Source organism: Aegilops tauschii, chromosome 5 (genome assembly GCF_002575655.3).
Source record: "Aegilops tauschii subsp. strangulata cultivar AL8/78 chromosome 5, Aet v6.0, whole genome shotgun sequence".
Lineage (NCBI taxonomy): Eukaryota > Viridiplantae > Streptophyta > Magnoliopsida > Poales > Poaceae > Aegilops > Aegilops tauschii.
This window is the reverse complement of record NC_053039.3, coordinates 94,651,942-94,673,507: the sequence shown is the minus strand read 5'-3', so window position 1 is coordinate 94,673,507 and position 21,566 is coordinate 94,651,942.

Here is a 21,566-nt window from a genome sequence, read left to right as displayed (position 1 = left end):
AAGTCATGCCATTACAGCGGTTTATCACTACGGGCCTTAAGTTGCCTGCGGGCTTTAGACCCTTTATTGAACCGCCATCTTCAAGCTTGATATTGGGCTTCATATAATAAATCGTCATAGCGTAACCCGGCCCCTCCTGGGCGGGTTACACTAGTAGTTATATCCCCAACATTAGGCCCCAGATTGATTTGAACCTGTTCATGTCAATCTTCAATTCCTTAAGAAAAAGGTCTTCGGCCTTTTATCTGCGCAAAAGATATAACCCGCCATGACATCATCTGCCATTAAATTCATTTTTATTCAATCATATCCCACGGATCTTTATCTTAATAACCATCCCGAGAATCGAGGCGTCCGAGCAGCTGGATAACCACGTTTCAGCCTCCTCGCTTCTCGCGCCTACTCTGTCAGTCTTCTCCTTATAAATAAGCACGTCCTTAGGTCTTTCCTCATTCTCCCCCTTTCTGTCGTCTTCTTCCTCTCGCGACTCTGCTGCCGCTCGAGCTCCGCCGCCGCCGCCGCCGCAGAGCATCTCGTCTTCATTAATCTTGGCCGCTGCATCAACCTGGATCGACCAGAGAACGGCAGCGATCCTCCGCAGTAGATCTGCAGCTGTAAGTCCTTGCCATCCCGCACCCCAGATCCGCATTTAGGGTTTGCAGTTCTTCTGCGTTTCTTCGCTGTTCATCACAGTTTCTTCATAGTTCCTCCATCACAGCCTCTTCTGATTTAAAAGGCAACATATACTTCTGCGGTAATCGTTTTATGTCCATTTTTGACACGAGCAGATCCCTTTTCCTTGTACAGAGGCCTCATTAGAACTCACGAACTCATCTGTACCAGTTTTTAGGTCTAGAATATTTTCTTTCCTGAACGACCGTTTGATCCAAAATAACAACTGCAATCTGTGAAACTTGTTTGTGTGACACTTAGGCAAAAACTGTATCTGTTAGATCCACCTAGCCACGGCGACTCTTATCGCCGGCTTTAACAAAGGCAATACTTAATCAATAATCCCGACCACTCATGGTGGTTTAAATGACGTAATTGCTTATGATGCTCATGATGGCTTAAATAATCTGATACAATTAGCCATACATCATTAGGCCCCTTCATAAGCCGCCATCTTGACTACGAATTGAAGTATTTCTCTCTGGATTAAATTTGAGTCAGAAATTTTTATTTTGTCGTAGGCTTCCATCTCCATAATGCCACCCAAGCCTCCCAAAGCACCCGTTACATGCAACTGGGTTAAATCCATCGTCACAGATAACACCTTTAATGAATTTGTGAAGACTGTTTATCTGCCGAAGAAGGAAGTCATGTCCTATCGTGCTCCTGATCCGACAGAAGAAAAACCTCAACCCAAGGAAGGGGAAGTTATCGTCTTTACTAATCACATGAACCGGGGCTTTTCTCCACCCGGCTCAAAGTTTTTCAGAGACGTCTTGCACTTTTTTGACCTGCGACCTCAAGATATCGGGCCTAATTCTGTGTCAAATATCTGCAATTTTCAAGTGTTCTGTGAGGTGTACCTTTGAGAAGAACCCAGCTTGCTACTCTTTAGAGAGTTATTTTATTTGAACCGTCATAATGAATGTGCCAATGGGCCCAGCTTGGAGCTCGGTGGAATCTCAATCCAGCGACGGAGAGACTGTCTCTTCCCGTATGCCGAACCGCCGAGTCACCCTAAAGATTGGAACCAGAGGTGGTTCTACTGTCAAGACACTTCTCCGGCTAATGAGAACCCTCTGCCCGGCATTCGCACTCTGCGCCTGGAGGCAACTCACCCCCTGCCAGATAAACTGTCTCTGGCTGAACGTCAAACACTTGCCCCCACCATGAGCAAGGTCAAAGCTCTTCTGGGGAATGGCCTAAACAGCATTGATCTGGTCTGGGTTTGGCTTGCCTGGCGGGTTATTCCTTTGAGCGGCCACCCCGGCTTGATGTGCGATTACACATGCCAAAAGAATGATCCTCTGCGGCATAGCCCTGATGACTTACCTGAGGACGTCATTGATGATATGACCAAGTCTCTTCTGAATGAGAGCCTAGCAGATTGTGGGAACGTAGGTTTAAGTCCTTTCTGCAAAGCTAACCCGGCTCCAGCGGTAAGCTATTGACTTGAGCATTTTTTCCTTCAACTTTAACAATTTCGTCTTTACTCAAAAACCTTTGTTGTAATTCACAGGTTGATGACGAATTTTGGAAGGTCAAGTATGACCATGAGGCTGCAAAGAAAGCCAGAAAAACCAAGAAAGCCACCAGGAAAGCCGCTGCCCGGAAGAAGGGGAACAAACTTAGCGCCTCAGATATGCTTCATTTGGAAGATACCTCCGAGTCAGAGGTAGCTCTTGACTCTCTAGGCTCCTTTTTTAACCATCTTATTGACACTGATTATCATCAGGAGGATACAGGAGCGAGTCATATAGCGATTGAAGAGGTAACTATAATTTCCTCCGACTCCGAGCCTTTGCCGAGACAGAAAGTCCGAAGAGTAACCCGGAAAGTAAGATTTTCACATCCTTTAGCTTACCAAGATCCTCAATTTCTTTTGAAGCAACAGATTCACGAGAGCCGAAGGCAGACCTGGACCAGTAAAGATGCGGAACTCTACTCCGGCTTACCCGATGTAACAAGAAAACGCCGGACTGAGGTCATCTCCGATTTACATTCTTTTTATCCTTTGGCGGGTTTCACTCGTCAACCACTCAATTCTTATGACTCAAACTATCAGGGAACTTCACCTTCCTCCGGCGAATCAATGCAGTCTAATATGCCGGCTTTCAAAACCGCTCCAGGGTAATGATAATATGTTTATCTTGTGCTTATCTTACTCATGTTTTTGCACTAACCTTTTGATTTTTACACAGCGTACAAGTAAAGCCCAGAAAGAGGGCGAAGAAGAACAAGCCGGCCGAAGAGCCGATCTTGACTGAACCGGAGCTCAGAACGGCTGCTCCTGACACCTCCGCTCATGAGCCGCCTCCTGAACCAGCCCACGATATTCCAACGCCTACTGCTGATCCGCCTGTCGAGCAAGCCATTGACGGTTCTGAGGACCCGGAGATCCCTAGCCCGGCCAAGTCGGATGACCTGGACGTCGAAATCATCAAAACTAACTTTGTTGAGCCGGGGAGACCCACCGTGCTGGCCAAGTGCTCCGCCAAAGAAGAACTTCTGGAACGCCGCAAAGCTAAGCTGGATGTCACTGATTATACTCATCTGTGTATTGGAGAAATCGTCTCTGGTTATATAAATCAAGTGCACAACAGCCGTGACATGGAGATTGACATGGTGAAACAAATACACCAAAAATCTGAGGTATAGCTCTTATTGCTGTACTTTAGTTATCCTTACTACACCAGCCCCCAAGTCTATTGCTTATGATGAAATATGTTGTAGACTTAAGACCAGCTTAGCAATATATGTAAGAAATCCGGCTTATCCTGTAGCCCCCCAGGGCCGGCTGAACCAGCATGTTTGACCCGGTCCTTCTCATGTTTTAATCAGGAAGTACTTGGAACATCAATATGCATTAGCCCCCAAGTGCCAAGTATCTTTGCTTGCAAAGTGCTTGGGACTTACTTTAATGAACCACCATTGTCAACAGAATTCGTCAGCATACATTAGTCCCCAAGTGCCAAGTATCTTTGCTTGCAAAGTGCTTGGGACTTAATATGACAATCCTGACTGTAACCCGGCATTTGTACAGGCCGCCATGAGTCAATTTGAATCGGAGATTTCTGACTTGAAGAATCGCCTGGAAGCACAAGAGATTGAAACCCAAAAAGCCAACTCCAAGTTTGAATTCAGTGTATCTGAACAAGAGAAAATGAAAAAAGACTTTGAAGCAGAAAAGAAATCCTGGGCTGGTGAAAAGATCGCCTTGATCAACCGGGCTGAGAAGGCTGAGGTGGCTCTTGCAGAAACAACCGCCGAACTATCCGGCTTAAAACGCCATGTATCTCAGATGGTCTCAGCAATCTTTGGTAAGTTATTCTGCAAGTGTTAAATATTTGAATCTTTTCTAACAAGTCTATCAATTGTCATCAACTTACCTGACTTTGCAATGCAGGCCCCAGGAGTTCCAATCTTAACCAAAGCATGCTGATAAAATTGAAGGCGGTTTACACACTGGTAGAACAACTCTACACCGGGTCACAACGTGCTTTAGCTGCAGTGGCTTTGTCCAATGAAGTCCCCACCCTCTTGGCGGATGTATTGAAACGGCTTGCCGTGCTACCTCAACGGTTCAAAGAACTAGGGCGATCTTCTGCGAGAGCCGGAGCCGTAGCTGCATTAAGTCGGGCCAAGGCGTGGCTAGCGGAGCTAGACCCGGCCGACATTGCCATCGGGTATCCAAGCCTGAAAGAGGAAGGCACCCCGTTTGGACAGGAGGACTTCACCACTTGTGTTAAGGAAATACGCCCTGTGGCCACCCTGATTTCTAATGACACAGATCTCACCAAATATCATCCGGGTTATGATGCTGAAAACCAGAGGATTCCAACGCCACATTATGAAGTGATCAGCCTGATCCCTCCAATTCGTAAGCATACCTTTGCCCCTGAAGTTGACCCGGCCGGATTATTTGATGATGAAGCTGAATTTGAAGCTTTGAGTGGCATTGACTGGTCATCATCAACCTTCCAGGACAGGGAACAAGACGGAGGAGCGGAAAGGGATGATCCGGAAGCTTCAGGCCAACAACGCATTTGATCCATCAGGCGGCCCATATTTATGCTTTACTGAAAAACAATGCTTCATCATTTGGACTCCGGGAGTCATGTAATAGGGTAGAAAAACACATAATTTTGTCATGCCATCGCGCACATGTCTGGCGTTCAATATTATGCTGATCCTCTGCTTTCCTTATGTTTAAAAGATCTGCTTTAACTGTCCTGCATAGAGAAACAAATCACAAGTCCCTTGGCGGTTTACCGCATGGCGGGTCATATATCTTAGATGTAACCCGGAATAGGAACAAAAATTATAAATAAGCCGGCTATCAATTATGTCTTTGAAACATAACCATAACAGCATACCTGTGATCCTTGGATTACACTGCCGGTTTATCTGATCCGGATAGTAAGGATGACAACCCGATCTTTAGAAGCGGAAAGCTTCCTAATGCATGATCACCGTCATACCCTGGCGATTTATTGACCAAGGCCCAAACCGGGCTAAATGGAAGCTACTCATTAGATGCTTCCAAATATAATCAAAGAGTTTCAAGACAAAGTCGGAAAATTGTGATTGCAAAGAACTTTATCAACAAACAAAATTCAAAGGCTTCTGATTCGAATACGACCAGAGAACCATTCCAAAGAGGTTAAGCTAAGATTCGAATACGATCATATAGCCCCCAGTGGTTTTGGCGTTGCCAATCAAGAGGGTATCAACAACTATGTTCTCTTTGGTTCGAATACGACCTATGTTTGAATAGGAAGCCCCCAAATGACCTTGAGAGTTGTTTAATGACGCTGATTCGAATACGATCCACGTCAGACCCAAAAGGGGTTGAGCTATGATTTGGATACGATCAAGAAGCCCCCTAATAGGTTTGGCAGTGTGCCAATCAAAAGGGTATCGACAGCTATGTTCTCTTTGGTTCGAATATGACCTATGTTTGAACAGGAAGCCCCCTGGTGATCATGATTTTTAATGGCTAGATTCAAATATGATCATAAGCCGGACCAAAGGGAAAGCCGGATTCAAATATGATCAGCTCCCTGTTGGTTGTTTTAACAATATAATAATGAAGACATATAAACTTTTGAGGATGAAAACGACAGAGGTCCTGCTTTATTACTTTTCATAATATATACATCATCAAAGTATGTACATCATGAGAGCCGGTGGCTCAAGTGTAGTAAGGCCGAAGATGAGCGATATTCCACGGCCGGCGGGTCTCCTCCTCCGACTTACGTGAGTCTTTGTGCTCTTGAACATCGATGAGGTAATATGACCCGTTATTCAGGTTCTTGCTGACCACAAAGGGTCCTTCCCAAGGCGGGGATATCTTGTGCATATCGGACTGATCCTGGATGAGCCGGAGCACTAAGTCACCTTCTTGAAAGGTTCTGGACCTAACCCGGCGGCTGTGATAACGGCGCTGGTCCTGCTGGTAAATCGCCGAGCGGGCTATTGCTAAATCACGCTTCTCATCCAACAAATCAAGTGCATCCTGACGAGCTTGTTCATTATCAGCTTCAACGTAAGCCGCCACTCGGGGCGAGTCATGACAGATGTCACTCAGTAGGACCACCTCTGCTCCGTAAACCATGAAGAAAGGTGTATAACCCATAGATCTGTTAGGTGTAGTATAGATGCTCCAAATCACAAAAGGCAACTCCTCCACCCAACAACCCGGCGTCCGTTGTAAAGGGTCCATGAGCCGGGGCTTTATACCTTTCAAGATCTCTTGATTGGCTCTTTCAGCTTGACCATTGGATTGAGGATGAGCTTCTGATGAAACATCGAGCTGGATATGTTCGCGTTGACAGAACTCTTCCATAGCGCCTTTGGACAGATTAGTGCTGAAGGAAATATGCCCTAGAGGCAATAATAAAGTATTATTTATTTCCTTGTATCATGATAAATGTTTATTATTCATGCTAGCATTGTATTAACCGGAAACATAATACATGTGTGAATATATAGACAAACAGAGTGTCACTAGTATGCCTCTACTTGACTAACTCGTTAATCAAAGATGGTTATGTTTCCTAGCCATAGACATAAGTTGTCATTTGATTAACGAGATCACCTCATTAGGAGAATGACGTGATTGACTTGACCCATTCCATTAGCTTAGCACTCGATCGTTTAGTATGTTGCTATTGCTTTCTTCATGACTTATACATGTTCCTATGACTATGAGATTATGCAACTCCCGTTTACCGGAGGAACACTTTGTGTGCTACCAAACGTCACAACGTAAATGGGTGATTATAAAGGTGCTCTACAGGTGTCTCCAAAGGTACTTGTTGGGTTGGCGTATTTCGAGATTAGGATTTGTCACTCCAATTGTCGGAGAGGTATCTCTGGGCCCACTCGGTAATGCACATCACTATAAGCCTTGCAAGCATTGTGACTAATGAGTTAGTTGCGGGATGATGTGTTACGTAACGAGTAAAGAGACTTGCTGGTAACGAGATTGAACTAGGTATCGAGATACCGACGATCAAATCTCGGGCAAGTAACATACCGGTGACAAAGGGAACAACGTATGTTGTTATGCGGTCTGACCGATAAAGATCTTCGTAGAATATGTGGGAGCCAATATGGGCATCCAGGTCCCGCTATTGGTTATTGACCGGAGACGTATATCGGTCATGTCTACATAGTTCTCGAACCCGTAGGGTCTGCACGCTTAACGTTACGATGACAGTTTTATTGAGTTTTGATGTACCGAAGGAGTTCGGAGCCCCGGATGAGATCGGGGATATGACGAGGAGTCTCGAAATGGTCGAGACGTAAAAATCGATATATTGAACGACTATATTCGGACTTCGGAAAGGTTCCGAGTGATTCGGGTATTTTTCAGAGTACCGGAGAGTTACGGGAATTCGTATTGGGCCTTAATGGGCCATACGGGAAAGGAGAGAAAGGCCTCAAAAGGTGGCCGCACCCCTCCCCATGGTCTGGTCCGAATTGGACTAGGGAAGGGGGGCGCACCCTTCCTTGTTTCTCCTTCCCCCTTCCCTTCTCCTACTCCCACAAGGAAAGGAGGAGTCCTACTCCCGGTGGGAGTAGGACTCCCTCCTATGGCGCGCCTCTCCCCTTGGCCGGCTGCCTCCCCCTTGCTCCTTTATATACGGGGGCAGGGGGGCACCCCAGAGACACAACAATTGATCCTTGAGATCTCTTAGCCGTGTGCGGTGCCCCCCTCCACCATATTACACCTCGATAATACCGTTGCGGAGCTTAGGCGAAGCCCTGCGTCGGTGGAACATCATCATCGTCACCACGCCGTAGTGCTGACGAAACTCTCCCTCAACACTCGGCTGGATCGGAGTTCGAGGGACGCCATCGAGCTGAACGTGTGTAGAACTCGGAGGTGCCGTACGTTCGGTACTTGATCGGTCGGATCGTGAAGACGTACGACTACATCAACCGTGTTGTGATAACGCTTCCGCTGTCGGTCTACGAGGGTACGTGGACAACACTCTCCCCTCTCGTTGCTATGCATCACCATGATCTTGCGTGTGCGTAGGAATTTTTTTGAAATTACTACGTTCCCCAATAGTGGCATCCGAGCCAGGTTTTATGCGTTGATGCTATGCACGAGTAGAACACAAGTGAATTGTGGGCGATATAAGTCATACTGCTTACCAGCATGTCATACTTTGGTTCAGCGGTATTGTGAGATGAAGCGGCCCGGACCGACATTACGCGTACGCTTACGCGAGACTGGTTTCACCGTTGCGAGCACTCGTTGCTTAAAGGTGACTGGCGGGTGTCTGTCTCTCTCACTTTAGTTGAACCGAGTGTGGCTACGCCCGGTCCTTGCGAAGGTTAAAACAGCACCAACTTGACAAACTATCGTTGTGGTTTTGATGCGTAGGTAAGAACGGTTCTTGCTAAGCCCGTAGCAGCCACGTAAAACTTGCAACAACAAAGTAGAGGACGTCTAACTTGTTTTTGCAGGGCATGTTGTGATGTGATATGGTCAAGACATGATGTGATATAATTTGTTGTATGAGATGATCATGTTTTGTTACCGAGTTATCGGCAACTGGCAGGAGCCATATGGTTGTCGTTTTATTGTATGCAATGCAATCGCCATGTAATGCTTTACCTTATCACTAAGCGGTAGCGATAGTCATAGAAGCATAAGATTGACGAGATGACAACGATGCTACGATGGAGATCAAGGTGTCGCGCCGGTGACGATGGTGATCATGACGGTGCTTCGGAGATGGCGATCACAAGCACGGTGCTTCGGAGATGGAGATCACAAGCACAAGATGATGATGGCCATATCATATCACTTATATTGATTGCATGTGATGTTAATCCTTTATGCATCTTATCTTGCTTTGTTTGACTGTAGCATTATAAGATGATCCTTCACTAAATTATCAAAGTATAAGTGTTCTCCCTGAGTATGCACCGTTGCAAAAGTTCTTCGTGCTGAGACACCACATGATGATCGGGTGTGATAGGCTCTACGTTCAAATACAACGGGTGCAAAACAGTTGCACACGCGGAATACTCAGGTTAAACTTGACGAGCCTAGCATATAACAGATATGGCCTCGGAACACGGAGACCGAAAGGTCGAGCGTGAATCATATAGTAGATATGATCAACATAGTGATGTTCACCATTGAAACTACTCCATCTCACGTGATGATCGGACATGGTTTAGTTGATATGGATCACGTGATCACTTAGAGGATTAGAGGGATGTCTATCTAAGTGGGAGTTCTTAAGTAATATGATTAATTGAACTTGAATTTATCATGAACTTAGTACCTGATAGTATTTTGCTTGTCTATGTTAATTGTAGATAGATGGCCCGTGCTGTTGTTCCGTTGAATTTTAATGCGTTTCTTGAGAAAGCAAAGTTGAAAGATGATGGTAGCAATTACACGGACTGGGTCCGTAACTTGAGGATTATCCTCATTGCTGCACAGAAGAATTACGTCCTGGAAGCACCGCTGGGTGCCAGGCCTGCTGCAGGAGCAACACCAGATGTTATGAACGTCTGGGAGAGCAAAGCTGATGACTACTCGATAGTTCAGTGTGCCATGCTTTACGGCTTAGAACCGGGTCTTCAACGACGTTTTGAACGTCATGGAGCATATGAGATGTTCCAGGAGTTGAAGTTAATATTTCAAGCAAATGCCCGAATTGAGAGATATGAAGTCTCCAATAAGTTCTTCAGCTGCAAGATGGAAGAGAATAGTTCTGTTAGTGAGCATATACTCAAAATGTCTGGGTATAACAATCACTTAATTCAACTGGGAGTTAATCTTCCGGATGATAGCGTTATTGACAGAATTCTTCAATCACTGCCACCAAGCTACAAGAGCTTCGTCATGAACTATAATATGCAAGGGATGAGTAAGACAATTCCCGAGCTCTTCGCAATGCTAAAGGCTGCGGAGGTAGAAATCAAAAAGGAGCATCAAGTGTTGATGGTCAATAAGACCACCAGTTTCAAGAAAAAGGGTAAAGGGAAGAAGAAAGGGAACTTCAAGAAGAACAGCAAACAAGTTGCTGCTCAGGAGAAGAAACCCAAGTCTGGACCTAAGCCTGAAACCGAGTGCTTCTACTGTAAGCAAACTGGTCACTGGAAGCGGAACTGCCCAAAGTATTTGGCGGATAAGAAGGATGGCAAGGTGAACAAAGGTATATGTGATATACATGTTATTGATGTGTACCTTACTAATGCTCGCAGTAGCACCTGGGTATTTGATACTGGTTCTGTTGCTAATATTTGCAACTCGAAACAGGGGCTACGGATTAAGCGAAGATTGGCTAAGGACGAGGTGACGATGCGCGTGGGAAATTGTTCCAAAGTCGATGTGATCGCGGTCGGCACGCTACCTCTACATCTACCTTCGGGATTAGTTTTAGACCTAAATAATTGTTATTTGGTGCCAGCGTTGAGCATGAACATTATATCTGGATCTTGTTTGATGCGAGACGGTTATTCATTTAAATCAGAGAATAATGGTTGTTCTATTTATATGAGTAATATCTTTTATGGTCATGCACCCTTGAAGAGTGGTCTATTTTTGTTGAATCTCGATAGTAGTGATACACATATTCATAATATTGAAACCAAAAGATGCAGAGTTGATAATGATAGTGCAACTTATTTGTGGCACTGCCGTTTAGGTCATATCGGTGTAAAGCGCATGAAGAAACTCCATACTGATGGACTTTTGGAACCACTTGATTATGAATCACTTGGTACTTGCGAACCGTGCATCATGGGCAAGATGACTAAAACACCGTTCTCCAGAACTATGGAGAGAGCAACAGATTTGTTGGAAATCATACATACAGATGTATGTGGTCCAATGAATGTTGAGGCTCGTGGCAGATATCGTTATTTTCTCACCTTCACAGATGATTTAAGCATATATGGGTATATCTACTTTATGAAACATAAGTCTGAAACATTTGACAAGTTCAAAGAATTTCAGAGTGAAGTTGAAAATCATCATAACAAGAAAATAAAGTTTCTACGAGCAGATCGTGTCGGAGAATATTTGAGTTACGAGTTTGGTCTACATTTGAAACAATGCGGAATAGTTTCGCAACTCACGCCACCTGGAACACCACAGCGTAATGGTTTGTCCGAACGTCGTAATCGCACTTTACTAGATATGGTGTGATCTATGATGTCTCTTACTGATTTACCGCTATCGTTTTGGGGTTATGCTTTAGAGACGGCTGCATTCACGTTAAATAGGGCACCATCAAAATCCGTTGAGACGACGCCTTATGAACTATGGTTTGGCAAGAAACCAAAGTTGTCGTTTCTTAAAGTTTGGGGCTACGATGCTTATGTGAAGAAACTTCAACCTGATAAGCTCGAAACCCAAATCGGAGATATGTGTCTTCATAGGATACCCAAAGGAGACTGTTGGGTATACCTTCTATCACAGATCCGAAGGCAAAACTTTTGTTGCTAAATTCGGAAATTTTCTAGAGAAGGAGTTTCTCTCGAAAGAAGTGAGTGGGAGGAAAGTAGAACTTGATGAGGTAACTATACCTGCTCCCTTATAGGAAAGTAGTTCATCAACAGAAACCAGTTTATGAGACACCTACACCAATTAGTGAGGAAGTTAATGATGATGATCATGAAACTTCAGATCAAGTTATTACTGAACCTCGTAGATCAACCAGAGTAAGATCCGCACCAGAGTGGTACGGTAATCCTATTCTGGAAGTTATGTTACTAGACCATGATGAACCTACGAACTATGAAGAAGCGATGGTGAGCCCAGATTCCGCAAAATGGCTTGAGGCCATGAAATCTGAGATGGGATCCATGTATGAGAACAAAGTATGGACTTCGGTTGACTTGCCCAATGATCGGCAAGCCATTGAAAATAAATGGATCTTCAAGAAGACTGACGCTGATGGTAATGTTACTGTCTATAAAGCTCGACTTGTTGCGAAAGGTTTTCGACAAGTTCAAGGGATTGACTACGATGAGACCTTCTCACCCGTAGCGATGCTTAAGTCTGTCCGAATCATGTTAGCAATTGCCGCATTTTATGATTATGAAATTTGGCAAATGGATGTCAAAACTGCATTCCTGAATGGATTTCTGGAAGAAGAGTTGTATATGATGCAACCAGAAGGTTTTGTCGATCCAAAGGGAGCTAACAAAGTGTGCAAGCTCCAGCGATCCATTTATGGACTGGTGCAAGCCTCTCGGAGTTGGAATAAACGCTTTGATAGTGTGATCAAAGCATTTGGTTTTATACAGACTTTTGGAGAAGCCTGTATTTACAAGAAAGTGAGTGGGAGCTCTGTAGCATTTCTGATATTATATATTACTGATTGGAAATGATATAGAATTTCTGGATAGCATAAAGGGATACTTGAATAAGAGTTTTTCAATGAAAGACCTCGGTGAAGCTGCGTATAAATTGGGCATCAAGATCTATAGAGATAGATCAAGACGCTTAATTGGACTTTCACAAAGCACATACCTTGACAAAGTTTTGAAGAAGTTCAAAATGGATCAAGCAAAGAAAAGATTCTTGCCTGTGTTGCAAGGTGTGAAGTTGAGTAAGACTCAATGCCCGACCACTGCAGAAGATAGAGAGAAGATGAAAGATGTCCCCTATGCTTCAGCCATAGGCTCTATCATGTATGCAGTGCTGTGTACCAGACCTGATGTATGCCTTGCTATAAGTCTAGCAGGAAGGTACCAAAGTAATCCAGGAGTGGATCACTGGACAGCGGTCAAGAACATCCTGAAATACCTGAAAAGGACTAAGGATATGTTTCTCGTATATGGAGGTGACAAACAACTCATCGTAAATGGTTACGTTGATGCAAGCTTTGACACTGATCCAGACGATTCTAAATCGCAAACCGGATACGTATTTACATTGAACGGTGGAGCTGTCAGTTGGTGCAGTTCTAAGCAAAGCGTCGTGGCGGGATCTACATGTGAAGCGGAGTACATAGCTGCTTCGGAAGCAGCAAATGAAGGAGTCTGGATGAAGGAGTTCACATCCGATCTAGGTGCCATACCTAGTGCATCGGGTCCTATGAAAATCTTTTGTGACAATACTAGTGCAATTGCCTTGGCAAAGGAATCCAGATTTCACAAGAGAACCAAGCACATCAAAAGACGCTTCAATTCCATCCGGGATTTAGTCCAGGTGGGAGACATAGAAATTTGCAAGATACATACGGATCTGAATGTTGCAGACCCATTGACTAAGCCTCTTCCACGAGCAAAACATGATCAGCACCAAGGCTCCATGGGTGTAAGAATCATTACTGTGTAATCTAGATTATTGACTCTAGTGCAAGTGGGAGACCGAAGGAAATATGCCCTAGAGGCAATAATAAAGTATTATTTATTTCCTTGTATCATGATAAATGTTTATTATTCATGCTAGAATTGTATTAACCGGAAACATAATACATGTGTGAATATATAGACAAACAGAGTGTCACTAGTATGCCTCTACTTGACTAGCTCGTTAATCAAAGATGGTTACGTTTCCTAGCCATAGACATAAGTTGTCATTTGATTAATGAGATCACCTCATTAGGAGAATGACGTGATTGACTTGACCCATTCCGTTAGCTTAGCACTCGATCGTTTAGTATGTTGCTATTGCTTTCTTCATGACTTATACATGTTCCTATGACTATGAGATTATGCAACTCCCGTTTACCGGAGGAACACTTTGTGTGCTACCAAACGTCACAACGTAAATGGGTGATTATAAAGGTGCTCTACAGGTGTCTCCAAAGGTACTTGTTGGGTTGGCGTATTTCGAGATTAGGATTTGTCACTCCAATTGTCGGAGAGGTATCTCTGGGCCCACTCGGTAATGCACATCACTATAAGCCTTGCAAGCATTGTGACTAATGAGTTAGTTGTGGGATGATGTGTTACGGAACGAGTAAAGAGACTTGCCGGTAACGAGATTGAACTAGGCATCGAGATACCGACGATCAAATCTCGGGCAAGTAACATACCGGTGACAAAGGGAACAACATATGTTGTTATGCGCTCTGAACGATAAAGATCTTCGTAGAATATGTGGGAGCCAATATGGGCATCCAGGTCCCGCTATTGGTTATTGACCGGAGACGTATCTCGGTCATGTCTACATAGTTCTCGAACCCGTAGGGTCCGCACGCTTAACGTTACGATGACAGTTTTATTGAGTTTTGATGTACCGAAGGAGTTCGGAGTCCCGGATGAGACCGGGGATATGACGAGGAGTCTTGAAATGGTCGAGACGTAAAAATCGATATATTGAACGACTATATTCGGACTTCGGAAAGGTTCCGAGTGATTCGGGTATTTTTCGGAGTACCGGAGAGTTACGGGAATTCGTATTGGGCCTTAATGGGCCATACGGGAAAGGAGAGAAAGGCCTCAAAAGGTGGCCGCACCCCTCCCCATGGTCTGGTCCGAATTGGACTAGGGAAGGGGGGCGCACCCTTCCTTCTTTCTCCTTCCCCCTTCCCTTCTCCTACTCCCACAAGGAAAGGAGGAGTCCTACTCCCGGTGGGAGTAGGACTCCCCCCTATGGCGCGCCTCTCCCCTTGGCCGGCTGCCTCCCCCTTGCTCCTTTATATACGAGGGCAGGGGGGGCACCCCAGAGACACAACAATTGATCCTTGAGATCTCTTAGCCGTGTGCGGTGCCCCCCTCCACCATATTACACCTCGATAATACCGTTGCGGAGCTTAGGCGAAGCCCTGCGTCGGTGGAACATCATCATCGTCACCACGCCGTCGTGCTGACGAAACTCTCCCTCAACACTCGGCTGGATCGTAGTTCGAGGGACGTCATCGAGCTGAACGTGTGTAGAACTCGGAGGTGCCGTACGTTCGGTACTTGATCGGTCGGATCGTGAAGACGTACGACTACATCAACCGCGTTGTGATAACGCTTCCGCTGTCGGTCTACGAGGGTACGTGGACAACACTCTCCCCTCTCGTTGCTATGCATCACCATGATCTTGCGTGTGCGTAGGAATTTTTTTGAAATTACTACGTTCCCCAACAGTGGCATCCGAGCCAGGTTTTATGCGTTGATGCTATGCACGAGTAGAACACAAGTGAGTTGTGGGAGATATAAGTCATACTGCTTACCAGCATGTCATACTTTGGTTCAGCGGTATTGTGAGATGAAGCGGCCCGGACCGACATTACGCGTACGCTTACGCGAGACTGGTTTCACCGTTGCGAGCACTCGTTGCTTAAAGGTGACTGGCGGGTGTCTGTCTCTCTCACTTTAGTTGAACCGAGTGTGGCTACGCCCGGTCCTTGCGAAGGTTAAAATAGCACCAACTTGACAAACTATCGTTGTGGTTTTGATGCGTAGGTAAGAACGGTTCTTGCTAAGCCCATAGCAGCCACGTAAAACTTGCAACAACAAAGTAGAGGACGTCTAACTTGTTTTTGCAGGGCATGTTGTGATGTGATATGGTCAAGACATGATGTGATATAATTTGTTGTATGAGATGATCATGTTTTGTAACCGAGTTATCGGCAACTGGCAGGAGCCATATGGTTGTCGTTTTATTGTATGCAATGCAATCGCCATGTAATGCTTTACTTTATCACTAAGCGGTAGCGATAGTCGTAGAAGCATAAGATTGACGAGATGACAACGATGCTACGATGGAGATCAAGGTGTCGCGCCGGTGACGATGGTGATCATGACGGTGCTTCGGAGATGGAGATCACAAGCACGGTGCTTCGCAGATGGAGATCACAAGCACAAGATGATGATGGCCATATCATATCACTTATATTGATTGCATGTGATGTTAATCCTTTATGCATCTTATCTTGCTGTGTTTGACGGTAGCATTGTAAGATGATCCTTCACTAAATTATCAAAGTATAAGTGTTCTCCCTGAGTATGCACCGTTGCGAAAGTTCTTCGTGCTGAGACACCACGTGATGATCGGGTGTGATAGGCTCTACGTTCAAATACAACGGGTGCAAAACAGTTGCACACGCGGAATACTCAGGTTAAACTTGACGAGCCTAGCATATAACAGATATGGCCTCGGAACACGGAGACCGAAAGGTCGAGCGTGAATCATATAGTAGATATGATCAACATAGTGATGTTCACCATTGAAACTACTCCATCTCACGTGATGATCGGACATGGTTTAGTTGATATGGATCACGTGATCACTTAGAGGATTAGAGGGATGTCTATCTAAGTGGGAGTTCTTAAGTAATATGATTAATTGAACTTGAATTTATCATGAACTTAGTACCTGATAGTATTTTGCTTGTCTATGTTAATTGTAGATAGATGGCCCGTGCTGTTGTTCCGTTGAATTTTAATGCGTTTCTTGAGAAAGCAAAGTTGAAAGATGATGGTAGCAATTACACGGACTGGGTCCGTAACTTGAGGATTATCCTCATTGCTGCACAGAAGAATTACTTCCTGGAAGCACCGCTGGGTGCCAGGCCTACTGCAGGAGCAACACCAGATGTTATGAACGTCTGGCAGAGCAAAGCTGATGACTACTCGATAGTTCAGTGTGCCATGCTTTACGGCTTAGAACCGGGTCTTCAACGACGTTTTGAACGTCATGCAGCATATGAGATGTTCCAGGAGTTGAAGTTAATATTTCAAGCAAATGCCCGAATTGAGAGATATGAAGTCTCCAATAAGTTCTTCAGCTGCAAGATGGAAGAGAATAGTTCTGTCAGTGAGCATATACTCAAAATGTCTGGGTATAACAATCACTTAATTCAACTGGGAGTTAATCTTCCGGATGATAGCGTTATTGACAGAATTCTTCAATCACTGCCACCAAGCTACAAGAGCTTCGTGATGAACTATAATATGCAAGGGATGAGTAAGACAATTCCCGAGCTCTTCGCAATGCTAAAAGCTGCGGAGGTAGAAATCAAAAAGGAGCATCAAGTGTTGATGGTCAATAAGGCCACCAGTTTCAAGAAAAAGGGTAAAGGGAAGAAGAAAGGGAACTTCAAGAAGAACAGCAAACAAGTTGCTGCTTAGGAGAAGAAACCCAAGTCTGGACCTAAGCCTGTAACTGAGTGCTTCTACTGCAAGCAAACTGGTCACTGGAAGCGGAACTGCCCAAAGTATTTGGCGGATAAGAAGGATGGCAAGGTGAACAAAGGTATATGTGATATACATGTTATTGATGTGTACCTTACTAATGCTCGCAGTAGCACCTGGGTATTTGATACTGGTTCTGTTGCTAATATTTGCAACTCGAAACAGGGGCTACGGATTAAGCGAAGATTGGCTAAGGACGAGGTGACGATGCGCGTGGGAAATGGTTCCAAAGTCGATGTGATCGCGGTCGGCATGCTACCTCTACATCTACCTTCGGGATTAGTTTTAGACCTAAATAATTGTTATTTGGTGCCAGCGTTGAGCATGAACATTATATCTGGATCTTGTTTGATGCGAGATGGTTATTCATTTAAATCAGAGAATAATGGTTGTTCTATTTATATGAGTAGTATCTTTTATGGTCATGCACCCTTGAAGAGTGGTCTATTTTTGTTGAATCTCGATAGTAGTGATACACATATTCATAATATTGAAACCAAAAGATGCAGAGTTGATAATGATAGTGCAACTTATTTGTGGCACTGCCGTTTAGGTCATATCGGTGTAAAGCGCATGAAGAAACTCCATACTGATGGACTTTTGGAACCACTTGATTATGAATCACTTGGTACTTGCGAACCGTGCATCATGGGCAAGATGACTAAAACACCGTTCTCCGGAACTATGGAGAGAGCAACAGATTTGTTGGAAATCATACATACAGATGTATGTGGTCCGATGAATGTTGAGGCTCGTGGCGGATATTGTTATTTTCTCACCTTCACAGATGATTTAAGCAGATATGGGTATATCTACTTAATGAAACATAAGTCTGAAACATTTGAAAAGTTCAAAGAATTTCAGAGTGAAGTTGAAAATCATCGTAACAAGAAAATAAAGTTTCTACGATCAGATCGTGGTGGAGAATATTTGAGTTACGAGTTTGGTCTACATTTGAAACAATGCGGAATAGTTTCGCAACTCACGCCACCCGGAACACCACAGCGTAATGGTGTGTCCGAACATCGTAATCGCACTTTACTAGATATGGTGCGATCTATGATGTCTCTTACTGATTTACCGCTATCGTTTTGGGGTTATGCTTTAGAGACGGCTGCATTCACGTTAAATAGGGCACCATCAAAATCCGTTGAGACGACGCCTTATGAACTGTGGTTTGGCAAGAAACCAAAGTTGTCGTTTCTTAAAGTTTGGGGCTGCGATGCTTATGTGAAGAAACTTCAACCTGATAAGCTCGAACCCAAATCGGAGAAATGTGTCTTCATAGGATACCCAAAGGAGACTGTTGGGTATACCTTCTATCACAGATCCGAAGGCAAAACTTTTGTTGCTAAATTCGGAAATTTTCTAGAGAAGGAGTTTCTCTCGAAAGAAGTGAGTGGGAGGAAAGTAGAACTTGAGGAGGTAACTGTACCTGCTCCCTTATTGGAAAGTAGTTCATCAACAGAAACCAGTTTTGAGACACCTACACCAATTAGTGAGGAAGTTAATGATGATGATCATGAAACTTCGGATCAAGTTATTACTGAACCTTGTAGATCAACCAGAGTAAGATCCGCACCAGAGTGGTACGGTAATCCTATTCTGGAAGTTATGTTACTAGACCATGACGAACCTACGAACTATGAAGAAGCGATGGTGAGCCCAGATTCCGCAAAATGGCTTGAGGCCATGAAATCTGAGATGGGATCCATGTATGAGAACAAAGTATGGACTTCGGTTGACTTGCCCAATGATCGGCAAGCCATTGAAAATAAATGGATCTTCAAGAAGAAGACTGACGCTGATGGTAATGTTACTGTCTATAAAGCTCGACTTGTTGCGAAAGGTTTTCGACAAGTTCAAGGGATTGACTACGATGAGACCTTCTCACCCGTAGCGATGCTTAAGTATGTCCAAATCATGTTAGCAATTGCCGCATTTTATGATTATGAAATTTGGCAAATGGAGGTCAAAACTGCATTCCTGAATGGATTTCTGGAAGAAGAGTTGTATATGATGCAACCAGAAGGTTTTGTCGATCCAAAGGGAGCTAACAAAGTGTGCAAGCTCCAGCGATCCATTTATGGACTGGTGCAAGCCTCTCGGAGTTGGAATAAACGCTTTAATAGTGTGATCAAAGCATTTGGTTTTATACAGACTTTTGGAGAAGCCTGTATTTACAAGAAAGTGAGTGGGAGCTCTGTAGCATTTCTGATATTTTATATTACTGATTGGAAATGATATAGAATTTCTGGATAGCATAAAGGGATACTTGAATAAGAGTTTTTCAATGAAAGACCTCGGTGAAGCTGCGTATATATTGGGCATCAAGATCTATAGAGATAGATCAAGACGCTTAATTGGACTTTCACAAAGCACATACCTTGACAAAGTTTTGAAGAAGTTCAAAATGGATCAAGCAAAGAAAAGATTCTTGCCTGTGTTGCAAGGTGTGAAGTTGAGTAAGACTCAATGCCCGACCACTGCAGAAGATAGAGAGAAGATGAAAGATGTCCCCTATGCTTCAGCCATAGGCTCTATCATGTATGCAATGCTGTGTACCAGACCTGATGTATGCCTTGCTATAAGTCTAGCAGGAAGGTACCAAAGTAATCCAGGAGTGCCATTGTCAGTTATGATGCTGTGTGGAAAAACAAAACGAAAGATCTCCTTTTTCATGAACTGAACCGCCGTGGCTGCATCACACTTACTGACCGGCTCTGCCTCAACCCACTTTTTGAATTTATCAACCGCCACCAGGAGGTGTGTCTTTTTATCCTTGGACCTTTTGAAAGGCCCAACCATATCAAGCCCCCAGACTGCAAACGGCCAAGTGATTGGAATCATCCTTAATTCTTGAGCCGGCACATGAGCTCGTCGTGAGAATTTTTGACAACCATCACATTTACTGACCAGATCCTCTGCATCAGCATGAGCCGTCAGCCAATAAAAACCATGACGGAAAGCTTTGGCCACAAGAGATTTTGAGCCGGCGTGATGACCACAATCCCCTTCATGGATCTCACGAAGTATTTCCTGACCTTCCTCAGGCGACACACAACGTTGAAACGCCCCAGTAACACTGCGATGATGCAACTCACCATGAACAATTGTCATGGACCGCTGGACGATTTGTCTAGCCAGGGTCTCATCCTCAGGCAACTCACCTCGGGTCATGTAAGCCAAATATGGCACTATCCAATCTGGGATGACGTGAAGAGCCGCCACCAACTGTGCTTCTGGATCTGGAACAGCTAAGTCTTCCTTTGTGGGCAACTTGACAGAAGGGTTATGCAAAACATCCAAAAAGGTGTTAGGTGGCATCGGCTTACGTTGAGATCCCAGCCGGCTTAAAGCATCAGCCGCCTCATTCTTCCTTCGATCGATGTGCTCCACTTGATAACCCTTGAAGTGCCCAGCTACATCATCAACTTCACGGTGATAAGCCTCCATGAGAGGATCCTTAGAATCCCACTTGCCTGACACCTGTTGAGCCACCAAATTTGAGTCACCCAATCATCTTACCCGGTTTAAGTTCATCTCCTTAGCCATCCGAAGACCATGGAGCAAGGCCTCATACTCAGCTGCATTGTTAGTACAGGGAAACATCAACCGGAGCACATAACAAAATTTGTCACCTCGAGGGGAAGCTAAAACAACTCCAGCCCTTGAGCCCTCCAATTGCCTGGATCCATCAAAGTGAATAGTCCAATATGTGTTTTCCGGCTTTTCCTTAGGCATCTGTAGTTCTGTCCAATCATTGATGAAATCCACCAGTGCTTGAGACTTAATAGCAGTGCGTGGCACATACTTCAAGCCATGAGGCCCAAGCTCAATGGCCCACTTGGCGACTCGTCCTATAGCCTCTCTATTCTGAATGATATCTCCCAAAGGAGCAGAACTTACCACAGTGATAGGGTGACCCTGGAAGTATTGCTTAAGCTTCCGGCTCGCCATGAACACCCCATAAACGAGTTTCTGCCAATGCGGATATCTTTGCTTGGACTCAATAAGCACCTCACTGATGTAGTAAACCGGCCGTTGAACTGGATGCTCCTTGCCAGCGTCCTTGCGCTCCACCACAATTGCAACACTGACAGCACATGAGTTAGCAGCCACATACAACAATAATGGCTCCTTATCAACGGGAGCCTCAAGGATCGGTGGCTCAGATAACTATCTCTTTAAATCTTCAAAGGCAGCGTTAGCAGCATCACTCCAGACAAAATTTTCTGTTTTCTTCATCATCTGATACAGCGGTATGGCCATCT